At 36.5% G+C, this 8,892-nt stretch overlaps 1 protein-coding gene across 2 annotated transcripts in view; it reads left to right on the top strand.

The window, feature by feature from the left end:
- The first annotated feature begins 1,590 nt into the window (after positions 1 to 1,590).
- SPOCK3 (SPARC (osteonectin), cwcv and kazal like domains proteoglycan 3) overlaps positions 1,591 to 8,892 on the top strand; it is a 409,610-nt gene continuing 402,308 nt past the window's right edge. Inside the window, exon 1 of one of the 2 annotated variants that reach the window (XM_069013676.1) lies at positions 1,591 to 1,642. The gene's annotated coding sequence lies outside the window, so the exon portion shown is untranslated. The remainder of the gene's footprint in view (positions 1,643 to 8,892) is intronic. The other variant, XM_069013677.1, reaches the window with a different exon arrangement.

The raw sequence follows: 8,892 nt of genomic DNA, 5'->3' as shown, positions 1-8,892 counted from the left end.
GCAAATTCCCTCAGAAATTTAGGATAACCCTCACCAGAATGCTAGTGGTCAGATTATTATAACCTGAACAATTACAGACTATCATACTACTTTATTTTCCTAATCACCAAGATTTTTTAATTGGCTGTGTCAGCTATTCAAAGACTGAAATTTCTGCATTCTGTGAGTGGTTTACAGAGCCTTTTTATTAAATGCTTAGTTAAAAATTTCTTCTCTTCTGTGTCAAACCCTAAAGAAGGGAAATGCTAACAATATGGTAAAGAACTTTTTGGGAGTGTAATATTTTCTTTAAGATAGTTAATTTTTCTGTGTGAGGAGTCACTGTATTTTGATCCAATTCATTGCTATGCAACCCTTGTTTCAGCTGTGTATATATTAAATTAAATAGAAATGAAAATGAAAATGAAAAAGGCTTAAGCCATCTTTCCTAAATGGAGACACTGTTTTGGAGATCTGATTCCCAATAACTCTTATAAATTTCTATTAAAAGTCACAGAGTATGATTTAGTGGCTAATTGCTGTACCCACAGTCCGCTGGGTAGCAGCACATAAATCTTCCTGCTTTTTGGGTCTTCACTGATCTTAGTGTACTGTACTGTATATAACAACAGGTCTGGTAAGTACGTACAAACTAGACAAAGCAGAGCCACCAATGAGCAGAAGAAGCATCATACCAGAAATACCAGCATCTGAGGAGTAGAAGATACCTTTCTGGTGTTAATAAGTTTAGAGGGTATGTTGAATAAATGAAATTAAATAAGATGAAGGGAGAAGGGTTAACAGAAGCAATGAAGCTTTGAAAGAAGAAAATTGAAGTGAGAAATGCCAGGCTACAGATGTGACCATCTCCACAAAGAAATTTCTTTGACTATCTGAATGTCCAGGGTTTTAATGTTTCTCTGTTTGGTTTCTCTGTACAGCCTTCTCCCAAAATTACCTGTTTGGGTCAGAGGAAAACACTTACAGCGATAGGAAGTAACAGAAAATTAGGCACTTGAGATCTACAGTTTTGCAGAGACAGGTTGAATGAAGACTCTTACAAAGGTTTTGCCTCAAGGCACCTCAACATTAGGCCTGTTTTTCATAGGATTGCAAAACTTGTACAGCTCTTCCTCTTCTTAGATTTTGGGCTGTGATCTAAACTCTGAATTTAACTACACAAATACATTAGCTGCAACTTTCCATTCTTCTTATCTACCCAGGAACAGCTCTGCTAAATTGCTTCTATGCCCTTTGTGATGGTCTTTTATCATCACACTGTTTTGTTTCATGATCAATTTATTGTGATTTTTTTTTTTTTTCTTCTACTATCAGCCTTTGGAAAGAAGAAAATCACCTTTTGTTATGTTAAACTCTCTCAAAGCAGTAGTAGAGGGAGACATATGCTTAGTGGATAGTGACATCTGTGTATCCTAGCAAGATACGGAATGACAGTGCCTCCCTTTCTGTTCCTCAAACAGTTTTTAAAAGCCCAATTCCATATTTCCACCAGCATGTCAAAGAGTGGGCAGCAGGTGGTGTCTCAGAGTCTCAGAGGAATTCACATAAATATATGATGTCACAGGTTTTGTTCAGAGTGGAACACTTTCTCTGGAAGAAGAGACTGCCATCACTGAGCAACCATTGTTGACAAGAAAGCCTGGTGAGTTACTACTTCTAGGTCAACTGAACTCTTACGCAGAAAATCTTGTCTAACCTTCACTCCTAAGTCCTTGTAACCAAACAAGGTGAGACCTGAGAATAGAAAGAGGCCAGCCTGGGAAATGAGAAACAAGAGAGAAATTCAGCTTGTGATGTGATTATATGTGTGCAGCAGAAATGACAGTTATAGTGAAGGATTTGTTGAAAGTTTATCTTTTGCTAGCAGAGTGTTTGAGAGATAGGGTAGCTTGACATCTGAGGGGGTGATGAAGAGCAAGAGTACACTTTGGGTTTTTAAGAGCAGGTCTAACTAAAACTGCAAACAGTGTGAATTGCCAGGGGGCTGAAATGCTTAGGCCTACTGTAAATGTGAAATCAGTGTTGTGTTATTTTTAGACAGTATGAAAGACACCCATATCAAAAATGTGCTTGTTCACACTGGTCATTTCATATTATTTTAGGATAATAGTAATTTGTGACTTATGAGAATTTCAGTGTCTTGAGTGGAATCTTTTATTCAAATGTAGATCTTGGCTGAATTAATAACTTCTGGGACCTATCTATACATAGCCATGTTCACAGTCTTATTTTAGGATATGAAAATTAAAACCTAGCTGAGTGTGTCAGTGTCTGCCTGTCACCCAGTATTTACTCACAAACTGTTTAGCTGCCTCTTCTTAGCTCTCTTTGCAGCTGATGCCATACAAGAATGATGACATTTCAGCTGTTCTAGTGAGGAATGAGCCCCTTATGTTTGAGCTCCTACTAGAAGGCTGCATCTTAACTTGATTCAAAGTGGAAACTGAAGCTGCTTTTTACTTCTTGACTCTTTTTTCCCTGCCATGATAAGACCTGCTGACACATCATCAAAATATGGCAGGAAGACTTAAATAAGCAAGCCAAAAAAACCAGCAGGAAAAACTGCAAAATAAAATAATGTAAAAGACCATTCCATATCAAGGAAGGCTAATTGAATTTGTGAATAGAAGGCAAACATTGCCCAGTGGGAAAAAAAAGGCTGAAATCAGGTATTCTTGAAAAACAGGATACAGAATAAATCATCTGTCTTAAATTTCTGGCAGGAGAAATATTGTAAGGCATCTTTGGGAGGAGGCTTTTGCTATAAAAAAAGGGCAACTTTGGATGAAATATTAATGAAATTACACAACAGAAAAGGGTAAAAAAAAGAGTAGTCATTCTTCTCTAGAAGTTTTTTACTTGGAATGATCTTGGCATTAAGAAAAAGCAACCAAAAAGGAGTATAAAATAGTCTTTTATTTCCAAATTGACAGGTAAAACAGAAAGATTACCTAACTAAAAGTTCTTAAAAATAAGAAAATTACCTCATGTTATGCACTGTCTACTATTTTCTTATGTATAGCTATGTAAAATAAATGTATGTGTAATTTATCCAAGAAAACATTGTATATAGTATGAGAAAATTTAATACTGACACTATATACAACATTATAATCAATTTGGAATACAAATTCTTGACCTAAATAAGTAGAAAGACTGCAGTACAAGGTTTTATGTGTGACATAAATGTGCTAGAAAATCATTACTATTATTCTGGATGTCAGTGGTACTTTTTACTGGTATTTTTCTCCATGTTATACAATTTTCTGTGGTACTTTCAAAGTTATTTGAAATAAATTATTCTTGCAAGAAAAAGTTTCATAAATATCACATGATCAATATTTACTCAAGAATAGGTTTGCAAATTATTTTTCTGTTATATTTACTTTTGTGCACCTATGTTGCACATGGTCATTATTAAAAGAAGTGATTAAAAGAGCTCAGTATTTGAAAAGAATCTCCAGGCAGTAGGATCTGTGATTCTATATGTTTTCATTATATTGCTTGCTATTGCCTGAGTGATAGACAGGGAGGATTAACTGAACAGTTTGCACAAAAATCCACCTCTACAGAAGCACCATTAAGGTCTTCCCGGGGGAGGTCAAGTATTATTTTCAGGAACACTGAAACACTGAGGAAAGGAGGGATAATAAAACTAAGTGCAATAAGGGGTACAAACTATGGTCACATCTTGCGTGGTCATCCAAGTTGCAGTTACATGCTGTAAAACAGATAGTAGAATCATAAAATAATATATTGGCTTTTTTCTTCTCTTCATCTTTTTAGTACTTGGCGTTCTTAGCAAAATATTTCTATAAACGTTTCCAGATTTTCAACTGTCTGAGGAGAGTTTGTATGGATACTTTAAACTGAACTAGCTTAGATAAACTACATAAATCACATCATATATTTTGGTTCCTGGGAGAGAGATGAGTGTGATCCTTCCATCTTTGACTCTTTTGCCAGTGTGCGTATCTGTTGTGCATATGTGGTCACATTTCAGTTTTGAAAAAAGTCTGCAATACATCGTGTTTTCAGATCATTTCAAATGTGTGTATCTATAGGAGAAAAGGAAAAATAGTGGAGTGCTGAACAGTTATGCAAATAAAATAACTATCATGCTTATTTCTTCTACCATGTTGATTTCTCAGCTCACAAAGTTGAATCACTTCCATGCTAACTAGAGGTATGATTTGGGTTTGACCTCCTTGGAGCAGCTGTCCTTTTCTCCAGGTTCAATGAGGGAACAGTTCAAAGCCCTTCTGTTTAATAATTGGTAAATCAATGGAGGCTTCAGTCAGTAACATGAACCTGTGGACCTCAAATGAGCAAAGGAAAGGGTATGGCATGTGACTAAACAATTTTTGAGATGGTGTGCTGGTTTTGGCTGGGGCAGAGTTAATTTTCTTCTCAGTGGCTGGTATGGGGCTGTGTTTTGAATTTGTGCTGAACACAGGGTTGACAATGTAGAGATGTTTCTGTTATTGCTGAGCAGGGCTAACACAGAGCCAAGGCCTTTTCTGCCTTTCATACTGCCATGCTGGGGAGGCAGGTGGGGGCTCCTGGGAGGTTGGGAGGAGACAGCCAGAACGGGTGACCCCAACTGACCAAAGGGATATTCCAGCCCAGATGATATCATGCTCAGTATATAAAGTGGGGGGAAGGAGGAAGAGGGGAATGTTTGGAGTGATGATCATCTTTCCAAATCACCGTTTACCCATGATGGGGCCCTGCTCTCCTGGAGATGTCTCCGCACCTGCCTGCCCATGCGAAGCAGTGAATTCATTCCTTGTTTTGCTTTGCTTGTGTGCACGCCTTTTACTTTCCTTATTAAACTGGCTGAATTTCAGCCCACAGTTTTACTACCTGTTACATTTGGTTGCTGGCTGGAGTTAAACCACTACAGATGGTGGAGAAATGGAAAAGAGCTCTGAACAGTTAGCAGTGAGTGCCCTGGAGAAGCTGGAGCTGTAAGCTGGGTTCTGGCTAGAGGCAACACACAAGAATGTGGTTCACAGGAGCTCCAAGTGAGCACCAGCTTTGGGTGTGGCCGAGACAACCTATGTTTGGCAAATTAAATGGCTGAAGGGGGGGACAGTGTTGCGATTTTTGAGAAACGACCAGTATTTAGAGGAGTAAAATATGTTTTTCTCTATTCTCTCTGCACTTTTTGAGATAGAATGTTCACCAAGGTGAGGCAAAGGCAATGATTAAATTTGCATAATGAGTTTGGTTTTGTTATCTTTGTGTTACTTGAGTTCCTTGGAAAAAAGTACTGATTATCTTTTTGCATATGACCTTTCTGATAGCTATCACAGGCTTAATAGCTAGCTGGTGATGGACTAAACTACCAAAAAATTTATGTTTTTTCCTTTGTTCTACTTAAATAGACTCCTGATCTTGAGCTGCAAGATATACAAAAACTAAGTGAACTAGACAAGGTAGGCAAAGGAATTTGATTAAGATAGTGATTAAACATACAGCTAATTGCTTTTTACATGCTGTAAAAAGTTTTCTTAAAAGAATTGTGACTAGGTTTCTTTTAGCAAATACAGTTTTTTGTTTGTTTGGGGTTTTTGTTTGTTTGGGGTTTTAAATTTTTTTAAAAAATAGTATCTAGACTGGCAGCTACAGATTCCTAATGACTTTTGTTAAAAATAACTAGATGGGTGTACAAGTTATTACAAGATGAAAAGATCAATTGGGTTTCCTGACCATAATTTTTCTTGTGAAGAGGAATTCTGTTGCTCTATAATATTTTTATGCCTGGAGTCCTTGAGGAAAGCAATCTGAAGAGAGTGCATGGAATAGGAATACCAGCTGTGAAAGGGAGCAAGTGCTGGAAGTAACTTCCTTCCATAAACACATACATTTTTGGAATAAACAGAAGGTACATTGGAGTGCCTTTAATAGCCTAATTGCTTATTTCCTGTTACTCTATTATCATGCTCCTGGGAAAAGTCCAGATCTCTTGGTTCTGGATCTCCTGGTTAATACCAGTGTTCATTGGCTTACAAATTCCAGCATTTAATTTTTTTAAATAATTTTTAGTGCTAATATTTTTTTCCTTTTACAGCTTTATAGTCTTTACTGCTTTCAGGGCCACATAAGAAATAATGGTAAAAAGGAATTCCACTGATAATTATTGAATTAAAGTAACTGTGGCAACATCAATCTGAGGTCTGAAAAGAGCATTTGGAATAGTTTAAGACAGTAGTATAGATTACCCATCACAAACAATCTGTCTTGCTAAACAGAAATGTCTTGTGCTGTGAAGCAACATACTATGTATAGGAGTGTATAGAAACAGACAAATAAACCCAAAATTAACCAAAAATCCTAGGAAAAAACCCCAAAGGAATAAAAACCTCTTAAGGGAGGATCAGCCTCCTAAAAGAAGCAGAGATGAAAAGAAATAAGAATGCACATCCTTCAAACTGAATTTCTTGAGACTTCATTTTATTGGAAAATTTAAAAACACTTGTCTGAATTCAGACTGTTAATCCCTGTATTCTTTTTATTTTGTACCGTTTGGTTTCTGAAAATGCTGTCTGCATTCCTTCTGTATTACATACAGCTCTGAGAATATATTAAGGATATGCTGCTGTTTAGGATCATATTGAAAGGTGACAAAATATTTAAACTTTTTTTTAAATTTAAAAAACAGGTTATCCAGAAATTAAGTTGTTCACTGATATCTGAAAATCTGACATATTAAATTTACTTATTAAATAGTTACCATTTTACTTTGCTTGCTTCAAAATGTCATCTACAAGCAGTTTGATAAGTGGATTGAAAAGTCATCTAGTTTAATTATACAGTAGTTTATTCAGATGCATCTATATTTCCAAAACCTTGTAGAGCCATAAAAGGCAATGACTTGTTCTTTTTATTCCAGCTCTTTCCAGGGCAAAGTGGCTATTAGAGGAAAAAATTCCTTTTAAGCTAGGGGCTTATGGACCTATTTTAGCTGTCTAATATCAGAATAGACTTGAAAACTCACAGAGGTGTAACAAATAAGTTATGAGACTGTGATGAACTCTAAGCCAACATGGGTACTTTTCAAGCTGGACCTGAACTTGTTTAATACTCTGGGTATGTCTATCTGAAATCTGTTCTTAAGTTACTGTGTGTTTCTATATTGCAAAATTAGAAACAATTTTTTTTCGTTTCTTTAGAACAAGGTTATTATATATACTGGAAATGTTGGAAATATTTTTTTTAGTAATTTCTAAAACAAATGTTGTTACTAATGATTACTTCTTGAAGTAGATCATCTGTCCTGGATCAAATTCCTCCTTGTTTGTTGCAGTGAAATGGTACAGTACTCAGGGATGATAAAAGTAGCTGAACCCAAACCTTAGAGGTGGATATATATTTTTAAAATTAGTGTGTGAATGAAAAAAAACCCAGTGAAAACCAAACCACAAAAAAACTTCAAAGAGGGGTTAGTGTGTATATGAATGTGAATTCCCTCATCAGGGATAGTTTTGAAAACACTTTTCTACTCCAAAATCTGAAAAAATTAGACCAAGCAAGTTATTTGCTGCCCATGGCAGTAATCTCTAGTTTCAGTCAGTTTGGCTACAAAGTTTAGCAAGCCTGTGTGGAAGAGCTGAATCTCCTCAGCAGTCTGCAGTAGGCACAACTGTACAATCCAGCCTTCTTAAAAATCATGTTGGGTTTTTAAAATGTGGGCCCTTTTCTTCTGTGAACCACCTGTGCTCAAATATACAGCCTGGTTTGAACAGCTGGTCCTAAATCTCCTGTGATTTAAATCTCTATTGTTTCCCCCTCATGGCTTTAACTGCAGTTGTAGTTCCTTTTTCTGTTTCTGATCAAAGATTTCTACTAGGAGTTGCCACGAAGGGAAAACAGTTTTCGACTTGCAGATCGGTACAATATATTGATCTGCCATGAGTGTTGCTCCATGTGCTGACTCCTACTTCCCAGCGATGTGGTACTTCCCCAGCAGTTCGGCCCTGAGCTCAGCTTACACTTTACAACTGCCATACTTGCAGGTTCTAAAGTCACTGCTTGACAAGGTGGTCTTTAGGTGAGGCTGAGCTCTGGAAACATCCTGTCTGCATCAGTATGGAGCTAGGAAAGCTGCTTATTATTCATATTATTTGTATTAGAATAAATGCAATTTCCTGTAAGTATCCCCCATGAAAGAGTGTAAAAACCTAGGTTTGTGTGAACTGGGAAAAAAACCCAGCACTGCTAAAGTGAAGTTTTGGTTCTAAAACATTATATTTTAGGTGAGAAAAGAAATACTCCACTATTCAGTCAGCTGGGGAAAAACAGAATCGGAGTTTGATTCACTTGAGTGCTGTTGTATTTATGCAGAGATCTGCTATAATTTTTTTTAGAAAACAATTCTCTTTTCTAATTTATAAAACAGTCATGTTTTATAAATTATATTTAAATGACAGTCTTTCCTGGCACCTAGCAGAAACATTACTAATGTGTGGAGATCAGTGCAAAAACTTAATTTGCCTCTGTAGCCAGACACCATTTTTCTTTGTAGGCAGAAGATGCAAGCAGTGGCTTTAAAGAAGCAGCAGTGATGTGCATGCAGCAGTCAACACAAAAATCCCTTCTAACTGCATGAGACAGACACTGCTATTTATATGATGCAGAAAGATTTTACTTATATATATTTTAATAAATGTAGTTGCTATAGAGATATCTGAAACTCATCACTGTCTCTAGCTATATTCTGTGACCTATTATTCCTGAGGAATAGTCCCCAAAGCATCATAGCAGTTGGTTACAATTTTCCTCTTCCTAAAAATTGCCCATTCCCTCTGCATGAATTGCTAAAATAAAGGGGTTGTCTTGCAGATGATCTAGGCATAGTTGTAGGAAGTTATTTTGCCACTAGCAAAA

This window comes from Aphelocoma coerulescens, chromosome 4 (genome assembly GCF_041296385.1).
Source record: "Aphelocoma coerulescens isolate FSJ_1873_10779 chromosome 4, UR_Acoe_1.0, whole genome shotgun sequence".
In the NCBI taxonomy this organism is placed as follows: domain Eukaryota; kingdom Metazoa; phylum Chordata; class Aves; order Passeriformes; family Corvidae; genus Aphelocoma; species Aphelocoma coerulescens.
The sequence above is the reverse complement of the archived record's forward strand: the minus strand, read 5'-3'. Positions and strand labels throughout refer to the sequence as shown.